The 24,811-nt window shown below is 45.3% G+C and overlaps 1 protein-coding gene across 2 annotated transcripts in view; it reads left to right on the top strand.

Annotated features, from left to right (window-relative positions):
* The first annotated feature begins 2,449 nt into the window (after nucleotides 1-2,449).
* Nucleotides 2,450-24,811, top strand: part of rabgap1 (RAB GTPase activating protein 1) — a 148,069-nt gene continuing 125,707 nt past the window's right edge. For both annotated transcript variants that reach the window (XM_014125816.3, XM_014125812.3), the window contains exon 1: nucleotides 2,450-2,590. The gene's annotated coding sequence lies outside the window, so the exon portion shown is untranslated. The remainder of the gene's footprint in view (nucleotides 2,591-24,811) is intronic.

Here is a 24,811-nt window from a genome sequence, read left to right as displayed (position 1 = left end):
TGACCCTGGACAACACCCTGTCGTTCTCCACTAACATCAAGGCGGTGACCCGATCCTGTAGGTTCATGCTCTACAACATTCGTAGAGTACAACCCTGCCTCACACAGGAAGCGGCGCAGGTCCTAATCCAGGCACTTGTCATCTTCCGTCTGGATTACTGCAACTCGCTGTTGGCTGGGCTCCCTGCCTGTGCCATTAAACCCCTACAACTCATCCAGAACGCCGCAGCCCGTCTGGTGTTCAACCTTCCCAAGTTCTCTCACGTCACCCCGCTCCTCCGCTCTCTCCACTGGCTTCCAGTTGAAGCTCGCATCCGCTACAAGACCATGGTGCTTGCCTACGGTGCTGTGAGGGGAACGGCACCTCCGTACCTTCAGGCTCTGATCAGGCCCTACACCCAAACAAGGGCACTGCGTTCATCCACCTCTGGCCTGCTCGCCTCCCTACCTCTGAGGAAGCACAGTTCCCGCTCAGCCCAGTCAAAACTGTTCGCTGCTCTGGCACCCCAATGGTGGAACAAGCTCCCTCACGACGCCAGGACAGCGGAGTCAATCACCACCCTCCGGAGACACCTGAAACCCCACCTCTTTAAGGAATACCTAGGATAGGATAAAGTAATCCTTCTAACCCCCCCCTCCTTAAAAGATCTAGATGCACTATTGTAAAGTGGTTGTTCCACTGGATATCATAAGGTGAATGCACCAATTTGTAAGTCGCTCTGGATAAGAGCGTCTGCTAAATGACTTAAATGTAAATGTAAATAAAGAATTAAACCAATTTGTGCAGTACTGAATAATGCTCAAGGCTGGGGTTTTTGCTGATCCAAGAAGTTTGCGACCGTTCAGATTACGAGACTGATATGAGGTAATGATTAATAAGTAACTGTTATCGATATATAACTTATATAACTATATAACTTCTAGAGTTTAATTCGGGAGACTGTAACTCGTTAAACAACTACTTCCGTGCTGCCCCAAATCCTAATGACTTAATTGTTACAATTAAGTAACAATTAAACATAGTGTCACCTCCTGGCCAGTATAAGGATTAATTGTTATTGTAGTTTGGTCAGGACGTGGCAGAGGGTATTTGGTTTATGTGGTTCGGGGTGGTGGTTTTTCTAAAAAGGGCATTTGATTTATGTATTCCGGGGTTTTTGGGCACTGTTCCTTGTTTATGTAATTCTATGTTTAGTCTAGGTAATCTGTTTCTATGCTGAGTTAATTGGGGTGGACTTCCAATTGAAGGCAGCTGTGTGGTGTTGCCTTTGATTGGAAGTCCTATATTATTTAGGTGTGTTTGTCATGGCCCAATCACACCAACACAGTCGTGAAGAAGGCACGACAAAGCCTCTTCCCCCTTAGAAGGCTGAAAAGATTTGGCATGGGCCCTGAGATCTCCAAAAAGTTCTACAGCTGCACTATTTAGAGCATCTTGACTGGCTGCATAACCACTTGGTATGGCAACTGCTTGGCATTCGACCGCAATGTGCTGCAGAGGGTAGTGCCTATGGCCTAGTACATCACTGAGGCTGAGCTCCCTGCCATCCAGGACCTCTATACCAGGCGGTGTCAGAGGAAGGCCCTAAAAATGGTCAAAGACTCCAGCCACCCAAGTTATAGACTGTTTTCTCTGCTACCGCACGGCAAGCGGTACCAATGCACCAAGTCTGGAACCAACAGGACCCTGAACAGCTTAAACCCCCAAGCCATAAGACTGCTAAATAGTTAGTTAAATAGTTAACTTACTGTTAGTGTTTACTATTTGTCACTTTATTCCTACATACATACCTCAATTACCTCGTACCCCTGCACATCGACTCGGTATTGGTACCTCTTGTATATAACCAAGTTATCATTACACATATCTATTATTCATTTTATTATTATGCGTTTCACTTTTCTCTTATTTCTCTATTTTCTTTCTCTCTGCATTGCTGGGATAGGGCCGTAAGTAAGCATTTCACTGTTGTTTACGAGGCATGTGTTCATATCTCTTGTTTACGAAGCATGTGACTAATACAATGTTATTTTATTTGACTATAATTTTGCCTTCCTGTTTTATACTTATGCAAATATATTTATTATATTCTACTGAACCATTAACTTTATGTTTGTATTATTTTTTGTTGTTGTATTATTTCTTATTGTTGATGCATGGTCGAGAAGAAACCTGCAAGTAAGCATTTCGTTGGACGGTGTATATATACACCATGTATCCTGTTCATACAACTAATACAAACTTGAAACTTGATGACTGAATCCTATGCAGAATATGTTTATCTGTCACTTATTTGACACTTCATTCAATTTTTATCCGACATTGTCTCTTAATTTTCACATATAGCCTTGTTTTATTATTTTGCAAAGACACTTTGAAATGTAATACTGGTCTGGATGACAATAACCAGATATGTCCCAGGCAATGCTTTTCCTGACACAAACGAAGGAGGTGTGTTGTACTGCGCATGCGCCAACGCAGTGGGGTTTGCGTTGTGTTTACAGCCCTAAATGCTGTTGCAGATGTAGCTAGCTAGCTAGCGCAATGTTATGATAACCGTCTTTGGAATAAAACACAGTTGTCGAACCAGGTAAGATATTCGACACTTATATGCATGTCTGTGTTAAATAAATAAGCTGAGTGTCTCCTCTGAACAGGACACTTTTAGCCTGGAGATATTTGAAGTGTTGTTAAATAGCTGGCTACTGTAACTAAGCCAACATTAGCTCAGTGGGCTGCCGAACGTTCAAGGTTTGTGCATCACTTTGAAGGCCGAGCAGTTTTGCTGACGGTTTTATGTCCAAACTAGACAACGTTAGCTAGTTAGCCAGACATATAGCTAGTGTTCCTCCAACTAATGTTATGGCAAATTAACATTTCTGCATAAACTAAGGGCATCACGAAGTTGGCAGGAGAAAGCAGAGTTATGTAGCTAGCTAGGCTAGCGGGTGTAACGCAACGAGATAGTGCTTTCGCTGTTTGCTTTTCTCGGTGTCTAACTACAGTAGTAATCTAACATTAGCGAGCTAGTTAGCTCTACCCGGTCCCAGCCAGATACAGTTTATTGTACTCAACCGTGTGTTAACTGGAAATGCATTTGTTTGCAGAAACAACTACCGCTCTATCGTAACCTTACGTTGGCGTTAATTGCAAATGACAGGGACTGCTAAATTCGCTAGCTAACTAACAGTAGTTGCTGGGTTCGGTAGTTGTAATATTCCATAATCTGTATTGGCAGATGACTAGTTAGCCAGCTAGTTAGTGGCCCCCTGATGATTTACAGGACACATGACGTCGGGGTAAATTACCACAGCCTATATGTTACTGTTATAACGTTACCCGTAACGCTAGATGACATGTCAGGGACAGCTAGTTGACCCTGACAGCCAGGTAACGTCAGTTAGCTATGGTAAAACTGACTAACGACGGCTATGGAATTTAACCAAATGGATATTAATTCATCCTCAACATTAACACGTGCCGCATTTCTCTGGTGCCTTTAATTTGAAAGAAGTATGGAACGCCGTTTGGACGTGTGTCTTTTTTGACACGCAAAGACCCAATTGGCGTTCCATAGAGAAGCCCTTTCTCCCTTGGTGATTATGAGTAGCGGTTGTCATGGTAACGGAGCCCAGGCCAGTTGAAGTTTGTTAACTCACCTGAAATACAGGCAGCAGTCGACAAAAACAACTGTACCAGTCACACCCTCCTCCTGAGCCATATTCAAATATTTGCATAAAAACCTACAGGTGCTCACAGTAAGGGAAAGTTCCCTGGCCTACAGTTATCTATGATCAGTGTTTGTTGGAGTTGTTGTTGACTGTGTGCAGGTGTTTTGAATTCTGTGCCAGGCTACAGAATTTCTGCAATTTTCCATTGTGCAGCTAGCTCATCCCACGTAACCTTGAAAGGTGTGCAACTCCAGGTATAGGCCTTGCTGTTGTTGCATTATTTCAGCCAGTCAGCCTGGCAGTAGCATCTAGCTTGTGTGCTATTGACAGCCATGTCCTGGACAGGAGTCAGGCAGGATATGGCTTGCACTTGCCCCATGAGAACTTTCACAAGTGGTGTTCAGAGCTAACCTATTACTAAACAAAATAGTCAGTTGTTCTGGAGGATGTCTCCTCATTCCACCTTGAAAAGCACATATAAAGAGGATTTTGTTACCCACCATCTCAGATTGTTCTGAAATTGTTTCTGTAGTTAGAAACAGTTAAGATTAGCCTTCCTGAAGCATGATTTTGTTTAAATATAATTAGATCTCTGTGAAATTAAGCCTCTATACCAAAATTGGCCCTTTTTAATTGATAGGATTCATATAATCTTCAATAAATATAGTACCTAGCATTCAATTTGGTCCGTCATTCTTCCTAATGAGAAAGACATAAGAAATACAATAAAATTATCAATAGCCACCCATAGCAATCCCACCTCAAGACAGCAATCCCACCCCAACAACCAGTATACAGTATCAGTTCTCTATGTCTGACAAGTAGTATGGAGCTTCTGCTTGGAGTATTGCTTCTTCAACCTTTATAATGTACTCCCTGAGAATCTGGTGATATTCCTTTACCATGTTCAGAGAAATTAGCCATTGAAGTCGCTTGCATTCTTTACCAGCTGCCGCTGTTCCTGCTACTGCCACCACACCCTTTTATCCATTTTGCTGGTCTCTTGTGTTTATAAAATGGATCACAACATTTTGCAATCAATTAGCTTAATTTCCTAGAGATCAAACTATATTTCAACAAAATAATGTTTCAGGAATGCTAATCTTGTCTGTTTTTAACTGCAGAAACGATTTCAGAACAATCTGAGATGGTGGGTGACATGACCTGCTGAAATGACATGGAATGACCACTATACCTGTCTGATGCAAGACACCTGTCATGTTTTCTATGCAGAGGAGACGCGTTACTAGTTTGTGGACTATTACTGTATCCCTGAAGTAGCCTAGCAAGACTTTCAGTTAGGGAGTGTCAGTGTGGACATATGTGTTGATTGATTGATGGTAATATGCAACAAAAAAAAATTGCAAGGAAAGGCTATACACCAGGCCAACAATTAGGCTACAACTGTGATTGAGCATGCATTTTTTTCAATCATCCTCAAGGGCTGGGCGATATGATCGAGGAAAAAAAATAAAAAAATAATAATAAGAGCGTCTGCTAAATGACTAAAATGTAAATGTAATGATCAAAATATCATATCGCAGTATTTTTCACATTTTTGACAGTGTTTAATGGTATTTTACGTTTTTGAATAATAAAAGTTCTAAAAATGCTTCATGAGTTGCGCCTGATCCTAGGGTGGCAACACATTATAAGTGATTTTAATGGGTCTTTTTCCATTCTGATTGTTTGTTTATACTGTTCAATCAAAAGTTGGAATATAGTGGGCACTTTGAATACCGTATTGTTTCAATCAAGGAAGTCGTTTTCATTGCAAGTTAAAGCGTAGTGTTAGCTAGCGAATGTTGTGTGATCTGTGCATTAATATTTCTTGCATGTCAGAAAGCCATTTGCATTGCTAGTTATAGCCTACTGTTAGCTAGCTAGCTAACATTGAATTTAGTTGGTTAGCTTTAGCTACCTGCTGATTCATACCACAGAATTTCATACATGGTGGCTAGCAATGACAATCAGTTTGTATTGCTAGTAGTATGGGTTGGGGTTGTGATTCATTTAGATAACTAGCTAGCTAGCTACATGTCTAAACAAAATATTCCACTTCGCTAGATGATTACATGACCCATCAACTTAGCCAGGTGTGTCTGGGGGTGATTACGGCCATCTATTATATTTCATGAACATGTGTACATGTCTAGACAATAGTGACCCATCCACTCAGCTAGATGTGACTGTGAGGTGCTTTTAGCATTTCTTTCACATGACCCATCAATTTAGACAAGTGTCTCTGGGTAAGCATCATCTAATAATGATACAATATTTTTATCTGTATGCTTTCTATTTTTGATATTGCTACTATGCACATGCAAGTAACATTTTCACTGTACCGTTTACACCTTCTGTATTCTGTGCATGTGAAACTTTGATTTAATTTATATTATAGTCTGTGTTTACCAGAGACAGTATTGTGAAGAACAACATAACCTGCACCAAAGTCATATTAGAATATAGGCCAAGAACTAGATAAAGTGTTTATTTTTTTTTTGCTACATAAAACCGAATCGTGGTGGTCGGTCACATATACGTACGTTGCATTCAGAATGTATTCAGACCCTTTGATTCCCAGGCGCTGAAGACGTGGATGTCGATTAAGGCAGCCCCCCGCACCTCTCTGATTCAGAGTGGTTGGGTTAAATGCGGACGACACATTTCAGTTGAAGGCATTCAGTTGTACAACTGACTAGATATCCCCCCTTTCCCTTTCCCAACATTTTTTTTCTCATCAATCTACACACAATAACCCATAATGACAAAGCGAAAACAGGTTTTAAGAAATGTTTGCAAATGTATTAAAAATAAAAACCAGAAATTCCTTATTTATTTATTTAAGTATTCATACCCTTTGCTATGAGACTCGAAATTGAGCTCAGATGCATCCTGTTACCACTGATCATCCTTGATGTTTCTACAACTTGATTGGAGTCCACCTGTGGTAAGTTCAATTGATTGGACGTGATTTGGAAAGGCACACACCTGTCTATATAAGGTCCCACAGTTGACGGTGCATGTCAGAACAAAAACCAAGCCATGAGGTCAAAGGAATTGTCCGTTGAGCTCCGACACAGGATTGTGTCGAGGCACAGATCTGGGGAAGGGTACCAAAAAAAAAAAAAAAAAGCCACGAAGGGGTTATTGTGACAGGGTAGGAACCAAAGTGTTGGTCAGTGTTCCCCAGTGGACCCCCAAGGTCCCCAAGAACACAGTGGCCTGCATCATTCTTAAATTTAACATTTGGAACTACCAAGACTCTTCAGAAGCTGGCTGCCCAGCCAAATTGAGCAATCAGGGGAGAGGGGTCTTGGTCAGGGAGGAGACCAAGAACCCGACGGTTACTCTGACAGAGCTCCAGAGTTTCTCTGTGGAGATGGTTGTCCTTCTGGAAGGTTCTCCCATCTCTGCAGCACTCCACCAGTCGGCCTTTATGGTAGAGTGGCCAGATGGAAGCCTCTCCTCAGTAAAAGGCACATGACAGCCCACTTGGAGTTTGCCAAAAGGTACCTAAAGACTCTCAGACCATGAGAAACAATATTCTTTGGTCTGATGAAACCAAGATTGAACTCTTTGGCCTGAATGTCAAGTGTCACATCTGGAGGAAATCTGGCACCATCCCTACGGTGATGCATGTTGGTGGCAGCATCATGCTGTGGGGATGTTTTTCAGTGGCAGGGACTGGGAGACTAGTCAGGATCGAGGGAAATATGAACGAATCCAAGTACAGACAAATCCTTATTGAAAACTTGCTCCAGAGTGGTCAGGACCTCAGACTGGGGCGAAGGTTCACCTTCCAACAGGACAACAACCCTAAGCACACAGTCAAGACAGCCCAGGAGTGGCTTCAGGACAAGTCTCTGAATGTCCTTGAGTGGCCCAGTCAGAGCTCAGACTTGAACCTGATCGAACATCTCTGGAGAGACCTGAAAGTAGCTGTGCAGTGACGTTCCCCATCCAACCTGACAGAGCTTGAGAGGATCTGCAGAGAAGAATGGGAGAAAGTCCCAAAATACAGGTGTGCCAAGCTTGCTGTGTAATACTCAAGGTTATAATCGCTGCCAAAGGTGCTTCAACAAAGTACTGAGTGAGGGGTCTGAATACTTATGTGAAAATGATGTTTAATGTTTTTAATAAATTCTCAAATATATAAACCTGTTTTTGCTTTGTCATTATGGGGTATTGTGTGTCGATTGAGGTACAAAAATAATTGTATACATTTTAGAATAAAGCTGTAATGTAACAAAATGTGGAAAAAGTAAAGGGGTCTGAATACTTTCCGAATGCACTGAACAAAAATATAAACGCAACATGCAGTTACAGTTCATATAAGGAAATAAGTCAATTGAAATAAATACATGAGGCCCTTATCTATGGATTTCACTAGACTGGGCAAGGGCACGACGTTGGAGGTGGTTTATGATAGAGAAATGAACATTCAATTCTCTAGCAACAGCTCTGGTGGACATTCCTACACTCAGCATGCCAATTGCACGCTCCTTCATAATTTGAGAGTAATAAGCTTTTTGTGCCTATGGGAAAATTCTGGGGTCTTTTTATTTCAACATATGAAACATGGGACAAACACTACATGTTGCGTTTTATCATTTTGTTCTGTGTAGTAAAAGGGCAGGATACCGTATATCTTCCACATAATACTGTTTTAGTAGGTTATGATAGGGAACTTTGTAAGATCTCTTCATGAATATCCATTAAACACCCCGAGCCACTGTAAGCTTGTGGCTGTGACAGAGTGCCTTCTTCTGAGTAAGATGGTTATCATCAACCGCACAATGTGATTCAGTGACTGTCGCCGTTTCTCTCTTTCCTTTCTCGTCTCTCTCTCTCTCCTCTCTTGTGCATCGCCACTCGTGATTCGACTGTCCCAAGCTCAACTCTGTAACCCCCCCTCTGTATCTGCCATTTGAAATCACTGCAGCGAATTTGGTTGAAGCTAGCTTATGTGTTGCAAGCCTGAGTATTCATACTCACGGCCTTCCTCTCCCTTGTGAGGTGAGGTGAGATGAGATGCACTGAGAGTAGAGGATAGCTCAGCTGGCCTGGCTTGGTCTGGCCGGCCTTAAAGCAGCCAGTTCAGCTAGAGAGGTGAGTGAGAGTGAAAGAGGGAGAGAGTCAACTCCTCGATCACACCGACATTGCATTTTGGTACACCAGAAAGAAGTACATTCATTGCCTTACAGCAATGTGTTGCAGAGGCAGTTACAGTGCGTTCTGTGTGTTGCATACGTTGGATTTATCGAACGTATGCATCAGACTGTATGCATAGACGGCTTGACAGAAGTGGTAGCAGAAGGAGAATGTTGAACTTTTGTTGCACACATATCCAAATGATGCTGCGTACTATTTTGCTCAATGATGCTGTCGGTGTGATCAAGGCTTAAGAGGCCCCCTGCAGTGCCAGGACTGAAGACATAGCTGACCACCACTGAAAGGCTGTGGCAGCTGAGTAACGAGCCGAACCCAAGTAACCAACCTTGTCTGGCAATTGTATCGAGTAAACCCTAGCCTAACTCCTCCAATAGTCTGACTGATGACCGTTGTATGAGAGGCTTTATTAACAGCCCAGCCTTACCACATTTTTGTCAAGATGTGGAACATCTCCAAATGTCAAGATGGTCCCTCTGAAGAGATAAGTAGGTGGTGTTGTTATGGTGACACCTAGCTGACATGACAGCTAGCTAGGCAGGACAGAAGATAGGGTTATAGCGTTAGCTCAGCAGTCAGACTTAGCATCACCCCATTTGATTTCTTCCTATACATGCGTTGGAGAGAGATGGAGGGAGAAATGGAGGGAGGGAGGAAACATAAGCAGCTTGTATTTCAGTCTTTCTTGTTTGTCCAGTTTGAGAGAGGGCGAGAGAGGAAAAAAAAATAATAATACACCAACTAATGCATGTAGGGCAGAATTGGGCCACTTTCCACTAGTAATGAAAAGATCATTACAATTTTGGCTACATCTAAATTCAAGTCCAAATTTAAAGCTGAGCCCAGAAACGAGCCCTCTGTCAGCTGGTGTTGGACCTCACCAACCAAGCTGACACCAGCACTGCTTCAAAAGAAAGAATTCCAGTAAACAAAATCATGAACCAATCAAAGGACTCATATTTACAACATTGGAAAAACGAAACAAAATCCCAAAGCCGACTAAATTGCTATCTGACCCTAAACAGAGAATATGAATTGGCTGATTATCTCTACTCTGTCAGAGATACGAAGCAGAGACAGATCCTTACCAAGTACAGGCTGAGTGACCACCGATTGGCAATAGAAACCGGCAGACATAAAAGACATGGCTACCCAAAGAGGAGCGTGTATGTGGTCAATGTACGACAGGGGAGGGAGAGACAGAGATGCACTTTCTCCTTTACTGTGATAAATATTCCTCACAAAGAGATTCATTATTCACAGAAATGACTACATTTATTCACAATTTGAATTTATTAAACCCAGAGGAAAAACAAAAAATACTCATGGGCGAAGGAGCAATGGCTCCTCTTGCAGCCAAATATGTATTTGCCTGCCATAGCCTGAGGGACACTGAATAATAACATCTGCATAGTAAGCAGTAACTTACTTATTATTACTATTATCGTTATTACTATTATTATTGTTGTTTATCATTCCAAATAGTAGTGGTATGGGTGGTAATGGTAATGATAGCAGTTTAGTGGTAGTAGTAGTAGTATGGGTAGTAATGGTAATGATAGCAGTTTAGTAGTAGTAGTAGTAGTAGTAGTAGTGGTATGGGTGGTAATGATAGCAGTTTAGTGATGGTGGTGGTATGAGTGGGAATGGTAATGATAGCAGTTTAGTGATGGTGGTGGTGGTAGTAGTAGTGGTATGGGTGGTAATGGTAATGATAGCAGTTTAGTGATGGTGGTGGTGGTAGTAGTAGTGGTATGGGTGGTAATGGTAATGATAGCAGTTTAGTGATGGTGGTGGTATTAGTAGTGGTATGTGTAGTAATGGTAATGATAGCAGTTTAGTGATGGTGGTGGTAGTAGTAGTGGTATGGGTAGTAATGGTAATGATAGCAGTTTAGTGATGGTGGTGGTAGTAGTAGTGGTATGTGTAGTAATGGTAATGATAGCAGTTTAGTGATGGTGGTGGTAGTAGTAGTGGTATGTGTAGTAATGGTAATGATAGCAGTTTAGTGATGGTGGTGGTAGTAGTAGTGGTATGTGTAGTAATGGTAATGATAGCAGTTTAGTGATGGTGGTGGTAGTAGTAGTGGTATGTGTAGTAATGGTAATGATAGCAGTTTAGTGATGGTGGTGGTAGTAGTAGTGGTATGGGTAGTAATGGTAATGATAGCAGTTTAGTGATGGTGGTGGTAGTAGTAGTGGTATGTGTAGTAATGGTAATGATAGCAGTTTAGTGATGGTGGTAGTAGTAGTAGTGGTATGGGTGGTAATGGTAATGATAGCAGTTTAGTGATGGTGGTGGTAGTAGTAGTGGTATGTGTAGTAATGGTAATGATAGCAGTTTAGTGATGGTGGTGGTAGTAGTAGTGGTATGGGTAGTAATGGTAATGATAGCAGTTTAGTGATGGTGGTGGTGGTAGTAGTAGTGGTATGTGTAGTAATGGTAATGATAGCAGTTTAGTGATGGTGGTGGTGGTAGTAGTAGTGGTATGTGTAGTAATGGTAATGATAGCAGTTTAGTGATGGTGGTGGTAGTAGTAGTGGTATGTGTAGTAATGGTAATGATAGCAGTTTAGTGATGGTGGTGGTAGTAGTAGTGGTATGTGTAGTAATGGTAATGATAGCAGTTTAGTGATGGTGGTGGTAGTAGTAGTGGTATGGGTAGTAATGGTAATGATAGCAGTTTAGTGATGGTGGTGGTAGTAGTAGTGGTATGTGTAGTAATGGTAATGATAGCAGTTTAGTGATGGTGGTGGTGGTAGTAGTAGTGGTATGTGTAGTAATGGTAATGATAGCAGTTTAGTGATGGTGGTGGTAGTAGTAGTGGTATGTGTAGTAATGGTAATGATAGCAGTTTAGTGATGGTGGTGGTAGTAGTAGTGGTATGGGTAGTAATGGTAATGATAGCAGTTTAGTGATGGTGGTGGTAGTAGTAGTGGTATGGGTAGTAATGGTAATGATAGCAGTTTAGTGATGGTGGTGGTGGTAGTAGTAGTGGTATGTGTAGTAATGGTAATGATAGCAGTTTAGTGATGGTGTTGGTAGTAGTAGTGGTATGTGTAGTAATGGTAATGATAGCAGTTTAGTGATGGTGGTGGTAGTAGTAGTGGTATGTGTAGTAATGGTAATGATAGCAGTTTAGTGATGGTGGTGGTAGTAGTAGTGGTATGTGTAGTAATGGTAATGATAGCAGTTTAGTGATGGTGGTGGTAGTAGTAGTGGTATGGGTAGTAATGGTAATGATAGCAGTTTAGTGATGGTGGTGGTAGTAGTAGTGGTATGTGTAGTAATGGTAATGATAACAGTTTAGTGATGGTGGTGGTAGTAGTAGTGGTATGTGTAGTAATGGTAATGATAGCAGTTTAGTGATGGTGGTGGTAGTAGTAGTGGTATGTGTAGTAATGGTAATGATAGCAGTTTAGTGATGGTGGTGGTAGTAGTAGTGGTATGTGTAGTAATGGTAATGATAGCAGTTTAGTGATGGTGGTGGTAGTAGTAGTGGTATGTGTAGTAATGGTAATGATAGCAGTTTAGTGATGGTGGTTGGTAATGGTAATGATAGCAGTTTAGTGATGGTGGTGGTAGTAGTAGTGGTATGGGTAGTAATGGTAATGATAGCAGTTTAGTGATGGTGGTGGTAATGGTAATGATAGCAGTTTAGTGATGGTGGTGGTGGTAGTAGTAGTGGTATGGGTGGTAATGGTAATGATAGCAGTTTAGTGATGGTGGTGGTAGTAGTAGTGGTATGGGTAGTAATGGTAATGATAGCAGTTTAGTGATGGTGGTGGTAGTAGTAGTGGTATGGGTGGTAATGGTAATGATAGCAGTTTAGTGATGGTGGTGGTAGTAGTAGTGGTATGGGTAGTAATGGTAATGATAGCAGTTTAGTGATGGTGGTGGTAGTAGTAGTGGTATGGGTAGTAATGGTAATGATAGCAGTTTAGTGATGGTGGTGGTAGTAGTAGTGGTATGTGTAGTAATGGTAATGATAGCAGTTTAGTGATGGTGGGTGGTAGTAGTAGTGGTATGTGTAGTAATGGTAATGATAGCAGTTTAGTGATGGTGGTGGTGGTAGTAGTAGTGGTATGTGTAGTAATGGTAATGATAGCAGTTTAGTGATGGTGGTGGTAGTAGTAGTGGTATGTGTAGTAATGGTAATGATAGCAGTTTAGTGATGGTGGTGGTAATGGTAATGATAGCAGTTTAGTGATGGTGGTGGTAATGGTAATGATAGCAGTTTAGTGATGGTGGTGGTGGTAGTAGTAGTGGTATGGGTGGTAATGGTAATGATAGCAGTTTAGTGATGGTGGGTGGTAGTAGTAGTGGTATGGGTAGTAATGGTAATGATAGCAGTTTTAGTGATGGTGGTGGTAGTAGTAGTGGGTATGTGTAGTAATGGTAATGATAACAGTTTAGTGATGGTGGTGGTAGTAGTAGTGGTATGGGTAGTAATGGTAATGATAGCAGTTTAGTGATGGTGGTGGTAGTAGTAGTGGTATGGGTGGTAATGGTAATGATAGCAGTTTAGTGATGGTGGTTGGTAGTAGTAGTGGTATGGGTAGTAATGGTAATGATAGCAGTTTAGTGATGGTGGTGGTAGTAGTGTAGTGGGTAGTGTGGGTAGTAATGGTAATGATAGCAGTTTAGTGATGGTGGTGGTAGTAGTAGTGGTATGTGTAGTAATGGTAATGATAGCAGTTTAGTGATGGTGGTGGTAGTGGTTGTGGTATGGGTAGTAATGGTAATGATAGGAGTTTAGTGAGTGGTTGGTGGTTAGTTGTAGTGCGTATGTGTAGTATATGGTAGTGATAGCAGTGTTAGTGATGGTGGTAGTAGTAGTAGTGGGTATGGGTAGTAGTGGTAATGATAGCAGTGTAGTGATGGTGGTGGTAATGGTAAGGATAGCAGTTTAGTGATGGTGGTAATGGTAATGATAGCAGTTTAGTGATGGTGGTGGGTGGTGGTGGTGGTAGTAGTTGTAGTAGTTAGTGGTATGGGTGGTGATGGTGGGGGTGATAGTAGTAGTGGTAATGATGATAGTAGGTTGTAGTACTGATGTAATATTGAAGATGACCGTTATTTTAGTTATAAGTTAGTTATAGTTTCCTTTTCCAGATTTATATTTTTATATTTATTACATTACATTCTACTATTTACTGTTACCATGTTACTGTTCTTATTTTTGTATTTAATTTAGTATTATTATTTACTGCCATTTTATATTATTATTTGTTATTGTTTATAATTTTATTACAATGTATATTGTATACATTGTTGCTTTGGCAATATTGACACAGTGTTTTTCATGCCAATAAAGCAGCTGAATTTGAAAAATTTGAGAGAGCGAGCGAGCGCCCCAGAGAGAGAGAGCGAGCGCCCCAGAGAGAGAGAGAGAGCGAGCGAGCGCCCCGAGAGAGAGAGAGAGCGAGCGAGCGCCCCAGAGAGAGAGAGAGAGCGAGCGAGCGCCCCAGAGAGAGAGAGAGAGCGAGCGAGCGCCCCAGAGAGAGAGAGAGAGCGAGCGAGCGCCCCAGAGAGAGAGAGAGAGCGAGCGAGCGCCCCGAGAGAGAGAGAGAGCGAGCGAGCGCCCCGAGAGAGAGAGAGAGCGAGCGAGCGCCCCAGAGAGAGAGAGAGAGCGAGCGAGCGCCCCAGAGAGAGAGAGAGAGCGAGCGAGCGCCCCAGAGAGAGAGAGAGAGCGAGCGAGCGCCCCAAGAGAGAGAGAGAGAGCGAGCGAGCGCCCCAGAGAGAGAGAGAGAGCGAGCGAGCGCCCCAGAGAGAGAGAGAGCGAGCGAGCGCCCGAGAGAGAGAGAGAGCGAGCGAGCGCCCCGAGAGAGAGAGAGCGAGCGAGCGCCCCAGAGAGAGAGAGAGCGAGCGAGCGCCCCAGAGAGAGAGAGAGCGAGCGAGCGCCCCAGAGAGAGAGAGAGCGAGCGAGCGCCCCAGAGAGAGAGAGAGCGAGCGAGCGCCCCAGAGAGAGAGAGAGAGAGAGCGAGCGAGCGCCCCAGAGAGAGAGAGAGAGAGCGAGCGAGCGCCCCAGAGAGAGAGAGAGAGAGCGAGCGAGCGCCCCAGAGAGAGAGAGAGAGAGAGAGCGAGCGCCCCAGAGAGAGAGAGAGAGCGAGCGAGCGCCCCAGAGAGAGAGAGAGAGACGAGCGAGCGCCCCAGAGAGAGAGAGAGAGAGAGAGACGAGCGAGCGCCCCAGAGAGAGAGAGAGAGAGCGAGCGAGCGCCCCAGAGAGAGAGAGAGAGAGCGAGCGAGCGCCCCAGAGAGAGAGAGAGAGAGAGAGCGAGCGAGCGCCCCAGAGAGAGAGAGAGCGAGCGAGCGCCCCAGAGAGAGCGAGCGAGCGCCCCAGAGAGAGAGAGCGAGAGAGCGAGCGAGCGCCCCAGAGAGAGAGAGAGAGAGAGAGCGAGCGAGCGAGCGCCCCAGAGAGAGAGAGAGAGAGAGCGAGCGAGCGCCCCAGAGAGAGAGAGAGAGAGCGAGCGAGCGCCCCAGAGAGAGAGAGAGAGCGAGCGAGCGCCCCAGAGAGAGAGAGAGAGAGAGCGAGCGAGCGCCCGAGAGAGAGAGAGAGAGCGAGCGAGCGCCCCAGAGAGAGAGAGAGAGAGAGAGAGCGAGCGAGCGCCCCAGAGAGAGAGAGAGAGAGCGAGCGAGCGCCCCAGAGAGAGAGAGAGAGAGAGAGCGAGCGAGCGCCCCAGAGAGAGGAGAGAGAGAGAGAGAGCGAGCGAGCGCCCCAGAGAGAGAGAGAGCGAGCGAGCGCCCCAGAGAGAGCGAGCGAGCGCCCCAGAGAGAGAGAGCGAGAGAGAGCGAGCGAGCGCCCCGAGAGAGAGAGAGAGAGAGAGCGAGCGAGCGAGCGCCCCAGAGAGAGAGAGAGAGAGAGCGAGCGAGCGCCCCAGAGAGAGAGAGAGCGAGCGAGCGCCCCAGAGAGAGAGAGAGAGCGAGCGAGCGCCCCAGAGAGAGAGAGAGAGAGAGAGCGAGCGAGCGCCCCAGAGAGAGCGAGCGAGCGCCCCAGAGAGAGAGAGCGAGCGAGCGCCCCAGAGAGAGAGAGAGCGAGCGAGCGCCCCAGAGAGAGAGCGAGCGCCCCAGAGAGAGAGAGAGAGCGAGCGAGCGCCCCAGAGAGAGAGAGCGAGCGAGCGAGCGCCCCAGAGAGAGAGAGAGCGAGCGAGCGCCCCAGAGAGAGAGAGCGAGCGAGCGCCCCGAGAGAGAGAGAGGAGAGAGAGAGAGAGAGAGAGAGAGAGAGAGAGAGAGAGAGAGAGAGAGAGAGAGAGAGAGAGAGAGAGAGAGAGAGAGAGAGAGAGAGAGAGAGAGAGAGAGAGAGAGAGAGAGAGCGCCCCAGAGAGAGAGAGAGAGAGAGCGCCCCGAGAGAGAGAGAGAGAGAGAGCGCCCCGAGAGAGAGAGCGAGAGAGAGAGCGAGCGAGCGCCCCAGAGAGAGAGAGAGAAGAGCGAGCGAGCGCCCCAGAGAGAGAGAGCGAGCGAGCGAGCGCCCCAGAGAGAGAGAGAGAGCGAGCGAGCGAGCGAGAGCCCGAGAGAGAGAGAGAGCGAGCGAGCGAGAGCCCGAGAGAGAGAGAGAGAGAGAGCCCCAGAGAGAGAGAGAGAGAGCCCCAGAGAGAGAGAGAGAGCCCAGAGAGAGAGAGAGAGAGAGCCGAGAGAGAGCCCCAGAGAGAGAGAGAGACCCAGAGAGAGAGAGAGAGAGAGAGAGCCCCAGAGAGAGAGAGAGAGAGAGCCCGAGAGAGAGGCCGAGAGAGAGCCCGAGAGAGAGAGAGCCCCAGAGAGAGAGAGAGAGCCCCAGAGAGAGAGAGAGAGCCCAGAGAGAGAGAGAGAGAGCCCGAGAGAGAGCCCGAGAGAGAGCCCGAGAGAGAGCCCGAGAGAGAGGCCGAGAGAGAGCCCCAGAGAGAGAGAGAGACCCAGAGAGAGAGAGAGAGAGAGCCCCAGAGAGAGAGAGAGAGCCCGAGAGAGAGGCCGAGAGAGAGCCCGAGAGAGAGAGAGAGCCCCAGAGAGAGAGAGAGAGCCCCAGAGAGAGAGAGAGAGCCCCAGAGAGAGAGAGAGAGCCCCAGAGAGAGAGAGAGAGAGCCCGAGAGAGAGGCCGAGAGAGAGCCCCAGAGAGAGAGAGAGACCCAGAGAGAGAGAGAGAGAGAGCCCCAGAGAGAGAGAGAGAGAGAGCCCGAGAGAGAGGCCGAGAGAGAGCCCGAGAGAGAGAGAGAGCCCCAGAGAGAGAGCGAGAGAGAGCCCCAGAGAGAGAGAGAGAGCCCCAGAGAGAGAGAGAGAGAGCCCGAGAGAGAGAGCCCCAGAGAGAGAGAGAGAGAGCCCCAGAGAGAGAGAGAGCCCCAGAGAGAGAGAGAGCCCGAGAGAGAGAGCCCGAGAGAGAGAGAGAGCCCCAGAGAGAGAGAGAGAGCCCCAGAGAGAGAGAGAGAGAGAGAGAGCCCCAGAGAGAGAGAGAGAGAGAGCCCCAGAGAGAGAGAGAGAGAGAGCCCGAGAGAGAGCCCGAGAGAGAGAGAGAGCCCCAGAGAGAGAGAGAGAGCCCCAGAGAGAGAGAGAGAGCCCGAGAGAGAGCCCGAGAGAGAGCCCGAGAGAGAGGCCGAGAGAGAGAGAGAGAGAGAGCCCCAAAGAGAGAGAGAGAGAGAGAGCCCCAGAGAGAGAGAGAGAGAGAGAGAGAGCCCCAGAGAGAGAGAGAGAGAGAGAGAGCCCCAGAGAGAGAGCCCCAGAGAGAGAGCCCCAGAGAGAGAGCGAGAGAGAGCGAGCGAGAGAGAGAGAGCGAGCGAGTGCCACAGAGAGAGAGAGAGCCCGAGAGAGAGAGAGCCCGAGAGAGAGAGAGCCCGAGAGAGAGAGAGCCCGAGAGAGAGAGAGAGCCCCAGAGAGAGAGAGAGAGCCCCAGAGAGAGAGAGAGAGCCCCAGAGAGAGAGAGAGAGCCCCAGAGAGAGAGAGAGAGCCCCAGAGAGAGAGAGAGAGAGGGAGAGAGCGAGAGAGAGCCCCAGAGAGAGCGAGAGAGAGCCCCAGAGAGAGCGAGAGAGAGCCCCAGAGAGAGAGAGAGAGAGCCCCAGAGAGAGAGAGAGAGAGCCCCAGAGAGAGAGAGAGAGAGCCCCAGAGAGAGAGAGAGAGAGAGAGAGAGCCCCAGAGAGAGAGAGAGAGAGAGAGCCCCAGAGAGAGAGAGGGAGAGAGAGCCCCAGAGAGAGAGAGAGAGGGAGAGAGAGCCCCAGAGAGAGAGAGAGAGAGGGCCCCAGAGAGAGAGAGAGAGCCCCAGAGAGAGAGAGAGAGAGGCCCCAGAGAGAGAGAGAGAGCGAGAGAGAGAGCGAGCGAGAGAGCCCCAGAGAGAGAGAGAGAGCGAGCGAGAGAGCCCCAGAGAGAGAGAGAGCGAGCGAGAGAGAGCCCCAGAGAGAGAGAGCGAGCGAGAGAGCCCCAGAGAGAGAGAGAGCGAGCGAGAGAGCCCCAGAGAGAGAGAGCGAGCGAGAGTGCCCCAGAGAGAGAGAGAGTGCCCCAGAGAGAGAGAGAGAGCCCCAGAGAGAGAGAGCGAGCGAGTGCCCCAGAGGGAGAGAGCGAGCGAGGTTAGCGCCCCGAGAGAGAGAGTGCCCCAGAGGGAGAGAGTGAGCGAGGTTAGCGCCCCAGAGAGAGAGTGAGCGAGAGAGAGCGAGTGCCCCAGAGAGAGAGAGAGCGAGTGCCCCAGAGAGAGAGAGAGCGAGCGAGTGCCCCAGAGAGAGAGAGAGAGCGAGCGCGAGGCGCCCCAGAGAGAGAGAGAGAGAGAGAGGCGAGCGAGTGCCAGAGAGAGAGAGAGACGAGAGAGAGAGCGCGAGTGCCCCCAGAGAGAGAGAGCGAGCGAGCGAGTTCCCCAGAGAGAGAGAGAGCGAGCGAGTTCCCCAGAGAGAGAGAGAGAGAGTGCCCAAGAGAGAGAGAGCGAGCGAGTGAGCCAGAGAGAGAGAGCGAGAGAGCCCCAGAGAGAGAGCCCCAGAGAGAGAGCCCCAGAGAGAGAGCCCCAGAGAGAGAGCCCCAGAGAGAGAGCCCCAGAGAGAGAGCCCCAGAGAGAGGGAGAGAGCCCATATATACACCTTACACACACTAATTAATAAACACGTCCAGCAAAAAGAAAGCGGGCAAAATCTTTGCTTGCTCATAGCAGAACAGAATTCCTTTCACAACGTCGAGGTGTGAGACAAGGCTGAAGTTTGAGTCCAAATCTTTTCAACATTTATATAAATGAATTAGCAGACATGTTGGACCATTCTCCAGCGCCAGGACTCACACTATTTGACACAGAGGTAAAATACCTGCTATATGCTGATGACTTGGTACTTCTGTCACCAACCAAAGGTCTTCAACAGAACCTTAACATTCTAGAGCGATATTGCCATAATTGGGCCCTGCCAGTAAATAATCAAAAAAAGCAGATGTCAGAAACACATATAAATTCACCCTGAACAACACCATAATTCAACACACTAAAAATGACATTACACACCTTTGTCTGACCATATATCGGGAAACGTATATGTGTGAATGCCCTCAAAGTAAAAGCCCGCAGAGCAGTGAATGCCCTCAAAGAAAAAGCCAGCACAGCATTGTATGCAATAAAAATGAAATTATTCAATATCAACATGCCAATTAGAATTTGGACCAAAATATTTGACAGTGTAATCCTACCAATAGCTCTTTACGGAAGTGAGGTTTTGGGGGCCACTCAATAAACTGGACTTTAAAATGTGGGACACCCTACATGCAGAAATCTGTCAGAAAATTCTACAAGTCCAGAGAAATACACCAACTAATGCATGTAGGGCAGAATTGGGCCGCTTTCCAGTAGTAATGAAAATACAGAAAAGATAACGAACATTTTGGCTACATCTAAATTCAAGTCCAAATTCAAGTCTGCAATTTAAAGCACTTCAAACCCAAGAGCTGAGCCCAGAAACGAGCCCTCTGTCAGCTGGTGTTGGACCTCACCACACATGGAATAAACAAAACATACAGTCAATAATACAATAGAGAAAGTCTATATACAGTGTGTGAAAATGAGGTAGGATAAGGGAGGTGAGGCAATAAATAGGCCATAGTAGCGAAATTATTACAGCACGGCAAATTAAACACTGGAGTGATAGATGTGCAGAAGATGAGTGTGCAAGCAGCGGTACTGGGGTGCAAAGGAGCAAAATAAACAACAATATGGTGACGAGGTAGTTGGATGGGCTATTTACAGATGGGCTGTGTGCAGTGATCTGTGAGCTGCTCTGACAGCTGGTGCTTAAAGCTAGTGAGGGAGATATGAGTTTATTAACACAATGCTAAAAAAATACAAGTTTTACATTGTTTGCAAACTGATATGTGACACGTATTAATGCCAAAATAACATGTAAAAAAAAGTGTGGTTCTCAAAATGAAATGTGGGTCTCAAAATACGTGGGGCTCTGCGCCACCTGCCCTGAATGACGTGTCGCCACTGGAAATAGCGTCTTGTGTGAATGAGTCAGTGCACATTATTTTCGGTTTCAGTCAGTGTATTCCGTGTGTGTTTTTGTCTGATTGTACGTTCATGCGTGTGACTGTCTAACCATCCCATGTGTGTGTTTTGAAGTTCTATCTATGTGTGTGTGTGTGTGTGTGACTTGAAAATAATGATGCGCACATCTCACCGAGTCTGTTCATTGTGCACGTGAAGGCAATGCCGTTCAGTGTCTATTTTTTAAGAAGGTGCAATTTTGAACACCTGTAACTGCCATTTCCTGCAGTCTATAGCAGAAAAGGCTACCTGCTGAATGGGGCTTTAGATTTTATTTTTATATTTCTGGTTCACCATCAGCAATAGTTTTGCTAGTTTTGTATTTAACAATTAGTGTGTATGGCCATTTTTATTTTTGATATACAGGGTAAAGTTGATAATTTTCTCATCCTGCTTTCCACGTTATGAAATGAACTCATTAAAACTTCCAAACGGTCTAAACCATTTGATTTTGGGACGGGTTGAAATCCAAAGTTGTGCTATATATTCATTGGCTATGTCATAGCTAGTTTGTAAACAATAAATATTTATACATTACTATCTCAAACTTAATCTGCAAAAATGACAAGATTTCAGAATCAAAGTGGAGGAACAAAAAAACAGGCAACATTGCCCCCCCCCCCATAATCTGATCATAGTAGTTGGGTGGTAGGTGCGTAGTCTCCTTTATGGCTCAAATCAAATGACTGGGAGAAAAAAATCCATTACAAAATAATGCCTTTTATTTATTGATGTAAATACCAGTCGATGTAACTACATTTGATTGTCATGCTTATCGGTCTATATTAGGGCTGGGTGATTATGTATTTTTCAAATTGATTTATTTTATGTTTTTGAATTATAAAAGTTCTAAATTTGCTTTGTTTCCCTAGGGTGACAGCTACAGTTGAAGTCGGAAGTTTACATACACTTTAGCCAAATACATTTAAATTCAGTTTTTCACAATTCCTGACATTTAATCCTAGTAAAAATTCCCTGTTTTAGGTCAGTTAGGATCACCACTTTATTTTAAGAATGTGAAATGTCAGAATAATAGTAGAGAGAATGATTTAGTTCAGCTTTTATTTCTTTCATCACATTCCCAGTGGGTTAGAAGTTTACATACACTCAATTAGTATTTGGTAGCATTGCCTTTTAAATTGTTTAACTTGGGTCAAACATTTCGGGTAACCTTCCACAAGCTTCCCACAGTAAGTTGGGTGAATTTTGGCCCATTCTTCCTGACAGAGCTGGTGTAACTGAATCAGGTTTGTAGGCCTCCTTGCTCGCACATGCTTTTTTAGTTCTGCCCACGTTTTCTATAGGATTGAGGTCAGGGCTTTGTGTTGGCTACTCCAATACCTTGACTTTGTTGTCCTTAAGCCATTTTGCCACAACTTTGGAAGTATGCTTGGGGTCATTGTCCATTTGAAAGACCCATTTGAGACCAAGCTTTAACTTCCTGACAGTCCTCTCCTGTACTCCCTGTTAGCTCATGACTGCATGGCCAGGCACGACTCCAACACCATCATTAAGTTTGCTGATGACACAATAATGGTAGGCCTGATCAACGACGAGACAGCCTATAGGGAGGAGGTCAGAGACCTGGCCGTGTGGTGCCAGGGCAACAACCTCTCCCTCAACATGATCAATACAAAGGAGATGATTGTGGACTACAGGAAAAGGAGGACTGAGCACGCCCCCATTCTCATCGACGGGGCTGTAGGTTGCGAGTTTCCAGTTCCTTGGTGTCCACATCACCAACAAACTAACACCATGACTGTCGTGAGTGGGCACGACAAAACCTAATCCCTCTCAGGAGACTGAAAAGATTTGGCATGGGTCCTCAGATCCTCAAAAGGTTCTACAGCTGCACCATTGAGAGCATCCTGACTGGTTGCATCACTGCCTGGTATGGCAACTGCTTGGCCTCCGACCGCAAGGCACTACAGAGGGTAGTGCGTACCGCCCAGTACATCACTGGGGCCAAGCTTCCTGCCATCCAGGACATCTATACCAGGTGGTGTCAGAGGAAGGCCCTAAAAATGGTTAAAGACTCCAGCCACCCTAGTCATAGACTGTTCTCTCTGCTACCGCATGGCAAGCAGTACCGGAGCGCCCAAGCCATAAGACTCCTGAACATCTAATCAAATGGCTACCCAGACTATTTGCATTGCCCCCCCCCCCCACCCTTTTACGCTGCTTCTACTCTCTGTTTATTATCTATGCATAGTCACTTTAATAACTCTTCCGACATGTACATATTACCTCAATTACTTCGACTAACTGGTGCCCCCGCACATTGACTCTGTACCGGTACCCCCTGTATATAGCCTCGCTATTGTTATTTATTGCTGCTTTTTAATTATTTGTTACTTTTATTTCTTTTTTTTTCTTCTTTTTTTTTGTATTTTTCTTGGTATTTTAGGTATTGTTGGTTAAGGACTTGTAGGTAACCATTTCACCGTAAGGTGAGGTACATACAATTTTATTTTATTTGAGTGTAGTATATATGACATTTTTGGCCAATACTGATAGGCAATATTTTCCTTACTAAAAAAACGATACCGATAACCGGTATAGAAGTTTTTAGCGGCCTTTTAAGCATTCTAGTACAGTTAAATAGTTAACTCCCACACATGGACGCAGTGGTCTAAGGCACTGCATCTCAGTGCAAGAGGAGTCACTACAGTCCCTGGTTCGAATCCAGGCTGTATCACACTGTTAGGAGAATTATGTTCTCAACGTTAACTTCAATTAAAGTACTCAGTCTGCAACACGGAATTGGTAAGATTCTGGTTGAATGAAACAGACAGAGTCCCAGCTTACAAGAGGCAGAATGTTTATTCACGAGAACGTTCTGAAGTCCATTGTACAGAGACATCATTTTTACTTACGCACACACATACACACAAACATTAAGGCCCCAGATCTCTTAATATTGTAGATCATTACCCAGCCGACAGTTTCATTCCTCTGAGATTAGGGAAACCTTGAGGGGTCCTCCCTCTCATATCATAAACCCTCAGAGTTCAAGCTAGGGCAGGTCAACCACAGTTTAACAGTTCTTGGTGTTTACATTAACACACAGACACACATTCCTCTCTTATCCTAGTCCAACCTCGTCAGACTTATGCCTAACCCTTTAGTTACTCCTTCTACATGCTATATAGACCATATCCCTAATAGTTAAGTTTCAGGGTAGAATTATTTAATCATTACATTCAAACATATAAATCCCTTAACACACACCCGGCCGTGATTGGGAGTCCCATAGTCCGGTGCACAATTGGCCCAGCGTCGTCCGGGTTTTGCCAGGGTAGGCTATCATTGTAAATAAGAATTTGTTCTTAACTGACTTGCCTACTTAAATAAAGGTTACACACACCACACTAACCAAACAGTTATTTTGTTGGCATTTAATTATGTCCCCATTACCAGTAAAACATAATCAAAACCTATTTCTTTCACTTACTTACTGTGCTGTTTCTGTTAATTTGTTCAGTCGTTTCATTCTCAACCAGGATTTCATCATACATGTCAAGCAGTGAAGTTTCAGCTCTGTCTGTCCGTGGCCTCTCTTCCTCGGTGCACACTGTCACTGTATCCGTTTCCATCTTGTCCAGCTGCGTATGTAACATTTCACGTAAAAGCCAACATCACTCACGACAGAGAATGGTTGATTGTCATGGGCATTGAATTCCATTATCTTGGCTTTAATGGATTTCGCTTTCGAGTTGTCTCTCTGAAATGTTCTTACTCTTTCAAATGACTGCTTGACTTGTTGACTGCTCGATCCACATAGCAGACGTTGTGGGCTAGGTTAGGAATGCTGTGTTGCACGTGTAGTGCTACATTTTATGTGGCGTCATTACGTCATGTACCTACGTTCTATAGGTATTCACGTCAGCTTTGACATCGGTTTGGAAACATCGGGGCGTTAAACTAGACATTCCGATATGTTCAGCGATATATTGTGCATCCCTAGTCAAGATTTGAGGGAAAGATGAATGTAGCAAAGTACAGAGAGGTCCTTGATGAAAACCTGATGACATATGTAATGGGGAATAAAAATAAAAATGGCAAACAAATCACACAATGAAAACAATGCATGTGCAAGCATTTTGCGGGAGACAGTCGAGCCATTCTGGAGAGAGGCTCGCCTATATCTTCACCACACACCCCTCCCCTTCTTCTCGTCTCAACACTTTAAACTATACCCATGACACGTTATCTTCACACGTAATTGAGATGCTTTCATTGACAGCCGCAACACAATAATCAGCTAGGCCTATTGCCACCCGCGCTGCCCAACTTGCTGGCTTCTTCTTATTTTCAAGAAGATAATGATCCTCGATTCCTCTGTGGTTAAGTCATGCTTTCTGGTGAATTATTTTGAATGATTTAATTTAGTTCTGTATAGACAGGAGAAATTAGGATAATTTACGTAAATGTATTCCCATTTACTTCCCTATTGGACCCATTTCTCTCCTGTTCTATTGGTTTTCATATCAACTTTATTT

This window comes from Salmo salar, chromosome 01, assembly GCF_965601325.2.
Source record: "Salmo salar chromosome 01, fSalSal1, whole genome shotgun sequence".
Classification (NCBI taxonomy): domain Eukaryota; kingdom Metazoa; phylum Chordata; class Actinopteri; order Salmoniformes; family Salmonidae; genus Salmo; species Salmo salar.
Note: the sequence above shows the minus strand (reverse complement) of the source record. Positions and strands in the feature narration are given on the sequence as shown.